We start from the raw sequence: 16386 nt of genomic DNA on the forward strand, positions 1-16386 counted from the left end.
CACCTCAAAATGTTCCAAAGCAAGGATCAACGCTAATGCCTCCTTCTCAATGGTGGAATACCATCTCTGATACTTATCCAGTTTCTTAGAAAAATAAGAAACCGGATGTTCCACCCCATCAGTACCATCCTGGAGCAGGACAGCTCCGACACCAGAATCACAAGCGTCCACAGCCAACTTAAATGGTACATCAAAACGAGGAGCGGACAACACAGGAGCATTAACCAGCAAATGCTTAGTTTGCTCAAAAGCAGATTGACACCGATCAGACCAAATAAAAGCCACTTTAGGGCTAAGTAGGTCTGTCAACGGGGCAGCCACAGAGGAAAAGTTTTTACAAAACCCCCTGTAGTAGCCAACCATCGCCAGATAGCGGCGTAGCTCAGTACGAGTGGTGGGCACTGGGACAGAAAGGATAGCCTCTACTTTAGCCTCAACGGGGCGCACCTGACCTCCCCCGACCCTTTTTCCAAGATAGGTCACCGTCGCGTGGCCGAATTGGCATTTAGAAAGATTAACCGTCAAATTAGCCTCACTCAGACGCGTAAAAACAGTTTTTAAATGGTCAACGTGCTCAGTCCAGGTAGCAGAACAAATCACCACGTCATCCAAATAAGCCTCACAGAATGATAAACCCGACAAAACAACATTCATTAGCCGTTGAAATGTCGCTGGGGCGTTACGCATCCCAAAAGCCATCACGGTGTACTGAAGGAAATCATCGGGTGTGACAAAGGCGGAAATCTCCTGGGCTCTCGCCGTTAAGGGCACCTGCCAGTACCCCTTTAGCAAATCCAGCTTCGTAACGAACTGGGCAGCCCCCACATGGTCCACACAATCCTCCATACGAGGGAGTGGATAGCAATCCGGCCTAGTCACCCCATTTACCTTCCTGAAGTCCGTACAAAAACGGTCCTCCCCATTGGCTTTAACAGTCAGGAGACATGGTGAACTCCACGCACTACTGCTGGCAACAGCAAGTCCATGTTCCACCATGTACTCCACCTGCGTCTGCAAACGGCGCCGTTTGTCTGGGTTCACTCTGTACGGGTGTTGTTTAATTGGCCTGGAATCACCAACGTCAATGTCATGGCTGAGCACACGAGTCTGAGTGGGAATATCTGCAAACAGAGACCTATGAGACTGGATCAAATGAACCACATCAGCCTGCTTGGAAAAATCAAGGTGTGACAACAAGAGAGGCAAGTTCCCCAACACCGCTGAATTTGGAACCCTCCCTTCAGTAACAGCCGGGGAGAAAACGTCATCTTCAGGTTCAGCACCGGACAGCTCCTCCCGTGCATCTGCAGCTGCCCCGACATCTGCGTCATCTCGTTCACTGGAAACACAACTGATAGATTTATGCAGAGCAGATGCACGTTCGACGTACGGCTTCAGCATGTTCACATGACATAAGCATGAAGTGCGCCTCCGATCAGGAGTAGAGATCAGATAATCACGATTACCAACCTTTCTCGTGATTGTATAAGGCCCACTATAGCGCGCTTGCAAGCTGGAACCAGGAACCGGAAGTAACGCTAACACTTTCTCCCCAGGCTGAAAAACTCTCAAAACTGCCCTTCTGTCAAACAAGGACTTCATTTTAGCCTGTGCAGTTTTAAGATTCTCTTTAGCAATCTCACACGCACGATTCAACTTCATCCGGAAATTACTAACATAGTCTAACAAATTCAGGTCAGATTTGTCACACAACCACTTCTCTTTCAACAGCCTTAAAGGGCCGCGAACAGTGTGAGCAAAAACCAAGTCCGACGGGCTAAACCCCAGAGATTCCTGAACCACCTCCCGAATAGCAAACATTTGTAAATGTACACCTTCATCCCAGTCTTTTTCAAACTCCAAACAGTAGGTGCGAAGCATTGTTTTTAAAGTTTGGTGGAAACGCTCGAGTGCGCCCTGACTCTCTGGGTGATAAGCGCTGGAATGACAGTGCTTTATGTCCAATTGACGTAAAACCTGTGCAAAAACTCTAGACATGAAATTAGACCCCTGGTCAGTCTGCACAACCCGAGGTAAACCAAACAATGAAAAAAACTTTGTCAATGCTTTAACCACTACGGGCGTAGTTATTTTACGCACCGGAAAAACCTCTGGAAAACGAGTAGAGGTGCACATCACCGTTACTAAGAATTTATTCCCCGCTTTGGTTCGAGGCAACGGACCCACACAGTCAACCAATACTCTCTCAAATGGTTCAGTGATGGCTGGGATGGGATACAAAGGAGCAGGAGAAATCGTCTGATTTGGCTTTCCAGACACTTGACAAAAGTGACACGAATTACAATAGCGTACGACATCGCTCTTCAATCCTGGCCAAAAGAAATGACGCAAAATGCGATCATAGGTCTTTCTGATGCCAAGGTGACCCGCTAACGGATTATCATGTGCCAACCGCAAAATTTCTGAACGATATGGAGATGGAACAACAATCTGCTTCACCACACTCCACTCTTCAACAGGAGACACATTCAAAGGGGTCCATTTACGCATCAGAAGACCATCATCCAAAAAATAGCCAGTAGAAATGGAGTCAGGCTTATCAGTTAATGCATCGCCGAACAATGACTCCAAACTCTTATCACTTTTCTGGAGCTCGATCAACTGCTTCCTAGACCATGATAGCGTATTCACATCCAACATGTCATCCTCCACAGTTCGCTTCAATGGAACATGTTCGGATTCAGCGTTGAACAAAAAACTTCCACTCAAGTCAAACTCATCTTTCCTCTCGGCTTGATGACGTTTAAGTGCTGCACGCGTAACTGCGCATGACGTGAAAACACCTGGGAATTTACGGGCGAGCGCATCTGGACAGTCGCTCAACCCCGGAACAGGTGTAACCTCTGGGGTAACCAATACTCGACCCCCAGCCAAATCGTTGCCCATGATCATGGAGACGCCCGCTATTGGAAAACTAGGACGCACCCCAACCACAGCGTCACCAGACCACAGCTCAGACTGGATCACGATTTTATGCAGAGGAACGCAGATTTCTTGCATGCCAAAACCACGCACTGGAACATCAGAGCCAATCGCAGTGTCGTTATTCAACGGCAAGATTCCCTCCATAATAAAAGATTGGGAGGCAGTAGTGTCTCGTAATATTTTTACAGGGATCTTTTCACCAGTTAGAGACAAAGAAACAAATCCATCCATAATGAAAGGCTTAAAATCAGCATACTCGCAAGGCTGTGTTGAAAGCGGATGAACATCGCCTTTCACAGTTTTAATTAGAGCGACGGGCTTAGTGTTCTTTTTCTGCAAAACCGGGCAATTGGCTATAACGTGTCCACCCTTTTTACAATAAAAACACGTCCCATTAGTTTTTAATTCCAACCTGTTATCCGATTTGCCTCCCACGCCACCGAGCGCAGCAGATACATCTGTTTCAACAAGCGAGGCAGTTTTGGCCCACTCCTTCCCATTATTTTCAGAGTGGTCAAACTTACTAAAGAGATGTGAGCGCTCAAAATTACTTTTGTGCGTTAACATGTACTCATCAACGAGCACCGCAGCTTCTGACACATTTGAGACTTTATTTTCATTCAAGTAGGTGGTAACTTTCTCAGGCAAATTATTTTTAAAGTCTTCCAACAAAATAAGTTGCTTAAGCTGCGCAAAATCGGCAACCTTCTTAGAAGCGCACCAACGATCAAAGAGAATTTCCTTATCTCTAACAAAATCCACATAAGTTTGATTGTAGCGTTTTTTTATCTTACGAAATTTCTGACGATAAGCCTCTGGTACTAGTTCATATGCCCTCAAAACAGCACTTTTAACTTTTTCAAAATCAAGGCTATCAGCCACAGAAAGAGACGCATACGCCTCCTGCGCTTTGCCACTTAATGCACACTGTAACAACAAAGTCCACACATTTTTGGGCCACTTAAGTGTGAGTGCCACTCTTTCAAATAAAGTATTTATCAACATCCCGCTCATTAAATGGAGGAACCAGGCGAACATTTCTACTCACGTCAAAATCAGTCGATTTGGGTTGTGAGGACTCAGCACCAAGCTCGAGTTCCTTCAAACGCAGTTCGGCTTGTATCTCTAATCGTCGCTGTTCAAGATGCAGCTCCTTTTCTCTCAAAGCAAGCCGACCCAATTCAACTTCCAGTTCCTTCAAACGCACCGGGTCATCTTTCAACGAAGCCTTTGATGGCGATCCAACAGGACTTTTCGGAAAAACTGTAGCAGGAAAAATTCCTATCTGCACCAGCGCTTCTAACAACTCAGCTTCAACTGTTCCCCTCTTAACGCGTTTATCTACGGTAACCTTGAAATGCTCGGCTATTAACAGCAACTGATCCTTTGTGCAGTTATGCAAAGTATCCAACGTGGGCCCTCGAACAAACTCATCCAGGTCAAACTCCATGTCTACCCCTGGAATCAAGCCACACCAAATCAGGAACACCTCTGCACAAATGACGCTACAGCACCACCAAAACCGAATGCTCTAACTAATCAGCGCAACGCGCGTCAGCTGCGCAAAAATACACACAAACCCAGCACAACCGCCAACAAACAAGAACCAACCGTAGGACACGACCTGTCTCTAAAAGGCACACTTTGTTTAAACAAGCCCCCAAAAATATGTTACGTCCACCAAGGACACAACATATCGGAGGGCACTAAAGGCAAACTTTGTTTTGACAAGCCCCCAAAAATATGTTACGCCCACCAAGGACACAACATATTTGAGGACACGAGACAAAAATGAGGGTTCAAAAAAAGATATTTTATTAATAAATTCTCTCCGTTTTAGTTGTTCTTGGTTCGGCTTCTTCAGATGTTCTGCGAAGAGAAAAATAGTTAACGGCCCTCAAATCCCGTGCCCCAAAAAAATAAAAAAAGAAACCCAAAGTAACAACAGAAAGTTGGACCTGGCAGGCCGATCAAACAGAATAAAACGGTACAGCAGGGGGCCAACCCTATACAGGGCCGTCGAAGCCCCGATGGAGCAAATGAAGCAGGTGGGAAGTGGCGTCCAAACGAGGTTGGAAAGGAACGCGAAAGGAACGCGAAAGGAACGCGCTAACGTGCTGAAGGCCAGCCTATTTATAGGCGGACGACAGCACCACAAATTAACATAATTAACTTGCTAAAAGAAACCCAAAATATATTAACAAAAGATCCTTCAACTAAAGTTTATAAGAAATAAAGAAAAGAAATGGACAAAAATCATAATGTGCCCGAAGCACATAACAATGTCTTACTGAAAACCTGTTTCTGTTTGTCCAGATATGGATGTTCTGCCTGTTTAAATGCTCAGACTTCTGAACAGGCCTCAACTTCCTAGACACATGAAGATATTTGTTTTCCAGCATCTCACTTCTCTACTGAAAGGTTCTACATACTGTATTCTAGGTGATGTTTCCAGAAGGTAAGGTCCACTTCAAGGTCAGATGCTAAACACCAGAGGAACTGGATATTCCAGCTTTTTCCAGGTGTGAATAAGGTATTTTCATTCACTGTCTTAGATGTTATGTACTTTCTTTCATCCTTATCTCCTCCCTTTCTGAAGAGGGATGTACTGAGCCCCGAATATTATACCATCAGCCAAACCAGACCGATGCCTCCTTTCCACCAAATTCAGACCTGTTTATCTGAATACTGCAGCACAAAGGTTTATGGATTATTCAAGTATGTTTTTTAATCCAAATGGGAGAAGCTCCAGGTACTGTTTGGTGACATCAGTGACTTACAATGCTAAGACCTGTCCATTTAAAAAAAAATGTTATCCAAATTATTGTATGTAATGATGATTATGTAAACAGGATGATTTTATGCTATATATACTTCATGCTGGTAGAACCATGGAAATCCTGATTTGAATGACATGTTTAGATATCATGCCTGAAGACCTGACATTATGATGAAAGACCTCTGACTCCACACTGACTTGCACTATTAACAAGTGACTGGATTTTAACTGCTGCCTTTACCAAGAATGACTTGATAATGTCAGTAAAGTCAAACTTTTAAGTTTAGTTTCCTCAGATCATTAAAGTTTCAAGAATAGCTGTTGGTTACTTGTTCAGAGGCCCATTTCACAGAGCAAGTTTAATGAAAACACCATGAAATAAAGAAAACTTTGAGGTTTTTGTTTCACAAAGAGAGTTTATGCTCTTTGTACTCTGTTACTGTAGTAACATTCACCACAGAGCTAATCTGTTTGGGAGCAGGTTTTCCTCCGTAAACTCAGTGTCCTCTGTCTCTGCTCTCGTTAAAGCCAATCACGTTTTTTTCTTGATTTACTCACAAGAGTTTTTTTCACAGTTTTGTCTGAACAACAACAACAAAAAAAAGAATATTCAATAGGTCTATTAGACACATTAGGTGTTAGAAACACTAACATGCAATGTCAAGGATTCAATTAAAGAATGAAGCATTATTTCAATGATAAACATTTATAGGTAGAGGGTTCTCAGGCCGCAAATAGATCTAATTTAATATTCAGGGTTATATTTATGAGCTTTACCATTTCACCTCACAATCTATCACATACATCCACGGCCTCATCCATCCTCACATTGGCAGCAATTACACAGATATTAAACAGAACTCCAGCAGGTGCATCTGCTCTCCACCCCGGTGGGCTCCTCACCTTAGATCATATTGTGTTTGACAGCAGCATTATAGAAAACTGCACAAACAGCCACTTAGTATTTATTGTGTAATGTAAGATAGAAATAAAATGAGGAGGAACCCCATGAGTTGATGAACAGGTCCTACCCATTAGAACAACATTTTTTATACTTCACCTACTGTCAGATGCGCTTCTCTCCAGTGGGATTTCACCTAAATAAAATACATTGATAGACTAAATTTCAAGCAATAAAGCAGTTCCTTCTCTAAAGTTATGGTTGTAGCAGACTATGGTAGGTGTTTTGTTGTTTATTAGTTTATCTGAATATGTATTTCTGATATCTGAAACAAAATTATATCATGTCAAAATTAAAATTTCAAACAAAATGACAATCTTCATATCTAGAATAAACATTTTGGATGTCTAGAAATTAATTTCAGATATCTGTATTCCAATTGTTCATAATTTGTGTAATTCTGATTAGGAATGTATTTTAGTAGTTAGTTATTAGTAAAACTGATAAATGTTAAAATCCCCACATAAAATGTGTAAACATTTCTAGGTATATAACAATTCTTACCAGTTCTTTTTTTTTTACTTTCTGAAATGCAATTTCTGCTGGTAAAAAAGTAATTGGCATATCTGTATGATTGATTGAATGTATTCTGTACTGTACTTACCTATTCCACACCGCAAGGGGGTGCTATTGTTCTTTGTTTGTAGAGACGTTATATATATGCTGTACAGGAAGCAGCCTACACCAAAAAGAGATGCACATTGGCACTACACCATACACAGCACTGACAGGGAAGAAGTGCGATCTAGCCAATATGCACAAATTCCGGTCAGAGTGGTATGCATATGTACAAAATAAGGATAAACTAGATCCCAAGTGTGAGAAGGGTTTCTTCGTAGGGTATGACAAGGGGAGCCCTGCCTTCCTAGTTTACTACCCCAACAAGGGAAAAGTGCAGAAACACAGACTGGTTAAGTTTATCACTAAGACCACATGTGACACCGAGACTCAGACACAGGAATTAGGATTTGAACCCATCGAAAATACTGACAAAACAGATACATCGCCACCCAGTGCTCAAAGCACAGATGTACAGACTAACAGTCCAGAATCCCCAGAGGATGATGGCGAGGAGCATCACAGGGCGACGCCACAGGCCCCAAACAGTAGAAGATACCCCACTAGAGATCGTAACCCCCCGAGTAACCTTAGTGATTAGGTTACTCAGGGAGATAATGATGAGGATGATAGTATACTCACCAGTGTGAACTATTGCTACCGGGCAGTGTGTGGTGTACCACTGACCTTTAAACAGGCTACAGTATGACATCCCCACAGGCAAGTAAATGGAAGAGGATGATGACGAGATGCAGTCTTTAGAGGAGAACCAGACCTTTACCCTGACCAAATTGCCAGAAGGCAGAAAGACAGTGGGAGGTAGGTGGGTATACTCTATTAAGGAGTGTGGTGATGGTCGTGAGCAGTCCAAGGCCAGATTTGTTGCGAAGGGGTATAGCCAGAGAGCGGGAATAGATTATAGTGAGACATTCTCCCCCACTGCCAATATAACAAGTGTACGTGTAGTCATGCAAAAGGCAGCCCAAGAGAAGTTAGTACTACACCAAATGGACGTAAAGACGGCGTACCTGCACGCACCAATAGACCGAGACATTTACATGGATCAACCTGAAGGTTATGAAAAACTGGGGGATAACCTAGTATGTAAATTACAGAAGTCAATTTATGGTCTGAAACAGTCGTGTCGAAATTGGAACGAAATGCTACACAAGTGTTTGATAAATGACAACTTCACACAGAACCCAGCGGACCACTGTGTGTACACAAAAGAGTCAAAGCAGACAGGGAAGATGATCATAGTCATTTGGGTGGATGATCTGATAAAAATAGCTCAATCTTGGAAAAGCAAAAAGCAACCCACAGTAGCCTTGTCAACGTGTGAAACCGAATAAATGGCTTTAGCTCTAACAATACAGGAGTGTATTTATTTAGAGCAACTGCTGAAGGCTATGGATTCCTATCAATATCTTCAAACTATTGCTTATGAGGATAACCAGGGCACCATTGCACTTGTGAAGAATCCTGTATGCAGACAAATGCGCAAACATGTTGACATCAATTACCATTTTATAAGGTCAACCATTAAAGATGGGAAGATGGCACTTCTGTACTGTCCTACAGATGAGATGATAGCGGATGTTATGACCAAACCAGTCTCAAAGGTTAAACTGAAGAAATTTTCCGAAGTCATGTTTGGTTTAACTAGGGTGACCAAATGTCCGTATTTCCCGGGACATATCCGTATTTCACGTCCTGTCCCGGACGTCCCGGGTTTTTTTTAGAAAGTGAGAAAATGTCCTGATTTTTTAAATTACCTTAATTGTACCATTAAATTTACAGGCACTAGGGCACTGTGCACGACGCTGCGTGTGACGTAATCCCTGAGCCGCGTCAGTGCGGGGCAGCCCTGTTCTTAATCAGAGCTCTGTTCGAAAACCTGGGCTGCATCCTCCAAGGACGCGGTCTACCTAGACTGGATCCTTCAAAGTCCTTGAAAATAAGGATACCGGAAGAGTTTTGGCTGTGAATTCAAACAGGTCTATCTTTCGGCGGGTTTTACCGCTCTATGCTCTGTTGCTTAGCAACCGTGAAAGTTGACACAAAAAGCAGGAAAAGAATGAAAACCGGAGTTTTCAAAACTGTTTGTTTATTTATTTATCTTTCTAAAAGTTAAAGTGAACAAAGACTACACTCACAAGAATCCAGAGTGGAATAAATGTTCCAACCAGCGGGAGCAGGAACAAATAAAATCAAATGTAATGATAGAAACCTTAGTCAGTTAAATAACCTGCTGCTGTCATTCTGCACATCTCTGATGTTGCTGCTATTTTCAAATTACTGTAAAAATGTCCATAGCTGCATATTGGTTATTTATTCTCCAGTTTTATATTGTTAAAACACTTTACAGAATTGTATTGTTTTTTTTTTTTTACTCTTCCCTATTATGTTATTCTTATACATTTTTCTAAGGTCCTCATTTGTGTGACCATTTTTAATAATCTTTCTGCTGCTGTAAATTTGCCCATTGTGGGACAATAAAGGGATTTTCTATTCTATTCTATAAAAGGGTTAGAAATATATAAGTAAATCTAAACAATGTATGTACAAAATATATCTGCAAAATCTCTAATATTCAACAACAAAAAATACTTAGTTAAGCATATTGTGCAAAACAGCAATAAAAAATTAAAATCCTATCAGATTTATAGTCCTCACACTGCAGATATATTAGAATCTGTCCTTAAATTCCAGCCAAACCCATTTACACAGGAACAGATTAAAACCTTTAGATAAATCAAACATTACCACCACATATCTGACTCAATAACATTAAAACAACTATTTTCCTTCATTTCAGACAGAACTATTCACAGACTTGTATTATATTAAACTGAATTTCCAATTTTCACCACTGTTCGGCACCAAGTAACATTTCCTCTGATCACGGAGCAAATCCCGATGCTGAGACATTATTTCTTTCATTGTGGAATTTATTCATTACAGGAATTGTTAAGCATTTTTAATAAAAACATTTTGAATAAAATTGTCGTCTGTTATTGGAGTTATTGCTGTTGACATTTACTGAAAAGCATCAACTGTAAATACAGTATAATGTTATTGTAGGATTATGGAGGCCTACGTTAAGTGAGTGCATGCCACAGACATCTCTATGCATGGGAGCAGAGATCCCCCCCCCCGCGCTCCAAGGTGTCCTGGTTTTCCCAAATGAAAATATGGTCACCCTTGTTTAAGCATCTGAGGGATTGTTAAAATTTTAAGTTCTGTATGTGCTGTAAAATGTTCTGATTAAACTCTGTTTACTCTGATTGTTCAAAGAAGAAGAAGAAAGAAAGGAAGGGAGATAAGTCACTCATAAGTGGTAGTTTTGGCATACAGGTGCTGGTCATAAAATTAGAATATCATGAAAAAATAGATTGATTTCAGTAATTCCATTTAAAAAGTGAAACTTGTATATTATATTCATACATTACATACAAACTCATATATTTCAGATGTTTATTTTGTTTAATTTTGATGATTACAAATGAAAACAAATGAAAATCTCAAATTCATCATATCAGAAAATTAGAATATTACTGAAGACCAATAAAAACAAAGGATTTATAGAAATGTTGGCCAACTGAAAAGTATGAACATGAAAAGTATGAGCATGTACAGCACTCAGTATTTAGTTGGGCCTCCTTTGGCCTGTATTACTGCAGCAATGCGGCGTGGCATGGAGTCGATCAGTCTGTGGCACTGCTCAGGTGTTATGATAGCCCAGGTTGCTCTAATAGTGGCTTTTAGCTCTTCTGAATTGTTGGGTCTGGTGTATTGCATCTTCTTCTTCACAATACCCCATAGATTTTCTATGGGGTTAAGGTCAGGAGAGTTTGCTGGCCAATTAAGAACAGGGATACCATGGTCCTTCAACCAGGTACTGGTAGCTTTGGCACTGTGTGCAGGTGCCAAGTCCTGTTGGAAAATGAAATCTGCATCTCCAAAAAGTTGGTCAGCTGCAGGAAGCATGAAGTGCTCTAAAACTTCCTGGTATGTGGCTGCGTTGACCCTGGACCTCAGAAAACACAATGGACCAACACCAGCAGATGACATGGCACCCCAAACCATCACTGACTGTGGAAACTTTACACTGGACTTCAAGCAACGTGGATGAAGTGCCTCTCTTCTTTTCCTCCAGACTCTGGGACCTTGATTTCCAAAGGAAATGCAAAATTTACTTTCATCAGAGAACATGACTTTGGACCACTCACCAGCAGTCCAGTCCTGTTTCTCTTTAGCCCAGGCAAGACGCTTCTGACGCTGTCTGTGGTTCAAGAGTGGCTTGACACAAGGAATGCGACAGCAGAAACCCATGTCTTTCATACGTCTGTGTGTGGTGGTTCTTGAAGCACTCACTCCAGCTGCAGTCCACTCTTTGTGAATCTCCCCCACATTTTTGAAGGGGTTTTGTTTCACAATCCTCTCCAGGGTGCGGTTATCTCTCTTGCTTGTACACTTTTTTCGACCACATCTTTTCCTTCCCTTCGCCTCTCTATTAATGTGCTTGGACACTGAGCTCTGTGAACAGCCAGCCTCTTTAGCGATGACCTTTTGTGTCTTGCCCTCCTTGTGCAAGGTGTCGATGGTCGTCTTTTGGACAACTGTCAAGTCAGCAGTCTTCCCCATGATTGTGTAGCCTATAGAACTAGACTGAAAGACCATTTAAAGGCTTTTGCAGGTGGTTTGAGTTAATTAGCTGATTAGAGTGTGGCACCAGGGGCCATCAATTTTGAACCTTTTCACAATATTCTAATTTTCTGATATGATGAATTTGAGATTTTCATTTGTTGTCATTTGTAATCATCAAAATTAAACAAAATAAACATCTGAAATATATGAGTTTGTATGTAATGTATGAATATAATATACAAGTTTCACTTTTTAAATGGAATTACTGAAATCAATCTACTTTTTCATGATATTCTAATTTTATGACCAGCACCTGTATGTGTATGATTGACTGAATGTATTCTGTACTGTACTTACCTATTCCACACCACAAGGGGGTGCTATTGTTCTTTGTTTGTAGAGACGTTAGATGTTATGATGAAGAAGATGCGGTAGAAGCGCAGTCCGCCTGTTACTAATGGCTCTGTTCGAAAACCTAGGACGCATCCTTAGAAGGCCAGATTCGAAGGCCGATTACGTCATAGCGCGGCGCCGAGGTCTGGTCGGATTCCAAGAGTCCTCGTTATGCGGCCTTAAAATGCGTCCTTCTTTTTGCCCGATTTGAGGGACGGGTCTGATGTATCCTCGGTATTCTTGGATATCCCAGGATTCATTGTGAGACCAAGCAAGTTGTGATCAGAGGAAAGATTACTTGGCGCCGAACAGTGGTAAAAAATTGGAAGTTCAGTTTAATATAATACAAGTCATTTAATAGTTCTGTCTGAGATTAATGAAAATAGTTCTTTTAATGGTTATTGAGTCAAATATGTGGCGGTAATGTTTGATTTATCTAAAGGTTTTAATCTGTTCCTGTGTAAATGGGTTTGGCTGTAATTTAAGGACAGATTCTAATATATCTGCAGGATGGGGACTATAAATCTGATAGGATTTTTATCTTTTTATTGCTGTTTTGCACAATATGCTTAACTATGTATTTTTTGTTGTTGAATATTAGAGATTTTGCAGCTACACTATATTGCCAAAAGTATTTGCTCACCCATCCAAATTATTGGAATCAGGTGTTCCAATCACTTCCATGGCCACAGGTGTATAAATTCAAGCACCTAGGCATGCAGACTGTTTTTACAAACATTTGTGAAAGAAAGGGTCGCTCTCAGGAGCTCAGTGAATTCCAGCGTGGAACTGTGATAGGATGCCACCTGTGCAACAAATCCAGTCGTGAAATTTCCTCGCTCCTAAATATTCCACAGTCAACTGTCAGCTGTATTATAAGAAAATGGAAGTGTTTGGGAACGACAGCAACTCAGCCACGAAGTGGTAGGCCACGTAAACTGACGGAGCGGGGTCAGCGGATGCTGACGCGCATAGTGCGAAGAGGTCGCCAACTTTCTGCAGAGTCAATCACTACAGACCTCCAAACTTCATGTGGCCTTCAGATTAGCTCAAGAACAGTGCGCAGAGAGCTTCATGGAATGGGTTTCCATGGTCGAGCAGCTGCATCCAAGCCATACATCACCAAGTGCAATGCAAAGCGTCGGATGCGGTGGTGTAAAGCACGCCGCCACTGGACTCTAGAGCAGTGGAGACGCGTTCTCTGGAGTGACGAATCGCGCTTCTCCATCTGGCAATCTGATGGACGGGTCTGGGTTTGGCGGTTGCCAGGAGAACGGTACTTGTCTGACTGCATTGTGCCAAGTGTAAAGTTTGGTGGAGGGGGGATTATGGTGTGAGGTTGTTTTTCAGGAGCTGGGCTTGGCCCCTTAGTTCCAGTGAAAGGAACTCTGAATGCTTCAGCATACCAAGACATTTTGGACAATTCCATGCTCCCAACTTTGTGGGAACAGTTTGGAGCTGGCCCCTTCCTCTTCCAACATGACTGTGCACCAGTGCACAAAGCAAGGTCCATAAAGACATGGATGACAGAGTCTGGTGTGGATGAACTTGACTGGCCTGCACAGAGTCCTGACCTCAACCCGATAGAACACCTTTGGGATGAATTAGAGCGGAGACTGAGAGCCAGGCCTTCTCGTCCAACATCAGTGTGCGACCTCACAAATGCGCTTCTGGAAGAATGGTCAAAAATTCCCATAAACACACTCCTAAACCTTGTGGACAGCCTTCCCAGAAGAGTTGAAGCTGTTCTAGCTGCAAAGGGTGGACCGACGTCATATTGAACCCTATGGATTAGGAACGGGATGTCACTTAAGCTCATATGTGAGTCAAGGCAGGTGAGCAAATACTTTTGGCAATATAGTGTATATTTTTTATAAATACATTGTTTAGATTTACTTATATATTTCTACCCCTTTTTATAGAATAGAATAGAAAGTCCCTTTATTGTCCCACAATGGGCAAATTTACAGCAGCAGAAAGATTATTGAAAATAGTCACACAAATGTGGACCTTAGAAAAATGTATAAGAATAACATAACAGGGAAGAGTTAAAATATAAACAATAAAATAGTGTAAAGTGTTTTAACAATATAAAACTGGAGTATTAATAACCAATATGCAGCTATGGACATTTTTACAGTAATGGATATTTGAAAATAGCAGCAACATCAGAGATGTGCAGAATGACAGCAGCAGGTTATTTAACTGACTAAGGTTTCTATCATTACATTTGCTTTTATTTGTTCCTGCTCTCGGTGGTTGGAACATTTATTCCACTCTGGATTCTTGTTAATGTAGTCTTTGTTCACTTTACAATAAAAAAGAAATAAATAAACAGTTTTGAAAACTTCTGTATTCATTCTTTTCCTGCTTTGTGTGCCAATGTTCACGGTTGCTAAGCAACAGAGCATACGGCGGTAAAACCCGCTGAAGGGTAGACCTGGTCGAAATCACAGCCAAAACTCTTCCTGTCTCCTTATTTTCAAGGACTTCGAAGGATCCAGTCTAAGTAGACCTTAGAGGACACGTCCTAGGTTTTCGAACAGAGCCAAAGATAAAAATAAAATAAATATGCCCTCGAGGCTGAAGAGAGAAGTTGTCTGTCTACCTTTCCTAGTGTTGCAATATTGGGCTTCTGCTAACAGTAATTCAGGAAATATATGAATACAGTTTCTACTAGAAATGTGATTTTGACCTATTTCAGTGATCTATAAATGGAACAATAGAGGGAACGCTTTTAATAAATGTCAAAACTGCCTACCATACCAGCCTACATATAAACGTACGCATTATTTTTTATATAGTTTTCTTTATTCTTATTCACTCATTTGTCTCCATTTGTGCTGCTTATTAATTTACCAACTATATCTATATTTGCATGTTACTCGTGTTTAATCATGTAACCTGATTTACACGTAAGTGTAATCCAATGCTTATACTTTCAAAGTTGTTTTAAATAGGAGTTGTAGTGAAAACCAGCAGACTAAATGTGGGTTTGTATGTTTATGCCAATGTAAGTTGCAAAAATTGAAATAAAAATTAAGTAAAAAAAAAAAAAAAAAAAACCCTAATACGGTGATTTAAATGAGGGCAGATTAGAGCAGAACCATCCAGGTTCTGAATAAAAAACAGAGAGATGCGTCACTGTGCCTCTACCTACATGCTGAACGCAGCTCAACATCTGTCTGAACCCCCTACCATCAAGGGTGTGCAAAATAATCGTCATGACGATGCATCGCAATTCTAATTTTTGTGATCTACTGCATCGATACTTGAAGGCAAGAATCGATTATTAAAAAAAAATAAATAAATGAACAAATAAAATACATTAATGGTTGGCGCACATCAGTCAAACCAAGTGGAATACAACTTCCAGTCCAGCAGATGTCGCTGCGGATGTGTTGACGCCCGCTGCCTTGTGTCACTAGCATGTCCGGCCCTGGGATACTGCGACGAGTCATATGAAATAAAACATGGTGGAGACTATGAAAATTCGCCCCACGGTTCCATCACATTTCAAGTCAGATGCTTGGATGCATTTTGGTTTTAAAAACAAAGAAGGTAAAAATGAATTGATATGATGCATGTAATTTGAAAAGGGGGAAATATACATTTGAATATTTTCATTTCATTGGTTTAAAGGACCACTGAGGCCATGTAAACGGCACTGATTATCCTTATTTTTTTATTTTAAGTTTTATGAATCCTAAGATCTTTTTGTCAGTGTCCACACCAGTAATAGTAATATTTCTGTCCAGTATTTGTTTTCATGGCAACACCTCCAAAAGTCGTTTCAATAAATACAGCTATGTATGAATTCAGTTGCTTTCAGTTATGTATCAATTGAAGACACGATCCAGATCACACCCAGCCAGTCAGCCACTGGTAAGGGCTGTATATTTTTCTTACAGTGTTCAGTGAAAATATCGCAATGCATCGCAATATTTCAAGCATCGTGATGCATCGTGATAGAATCGCATCGTGGCATGTGAATCATGATTCGAATCGAATCATGACATCTTTGCCAATACCCACCCCTACCTACCATGTGTGCTAAAGTTATGCTATGTACATGTTTTAGTGATCACTGAGATTTTAT

This window comes from Cyprinodon tularosa, unplaced genomic scaffold, assembly GCF_016077235.1.
Source record: "Cyprinodon tularosa strain WSP-4 unplaced genomic scaffold, ASM1607723v1 ctg394, whole genome shotgun sequence".
In the NCBI taxonomy this organism is placed as follows: Eukaryota; Metazoa; Chordata; class Actinopteri; order Cyprinodontiformes; family Cyprinodontidae; genus Cyprinodon; species Cyprinodon tularosa.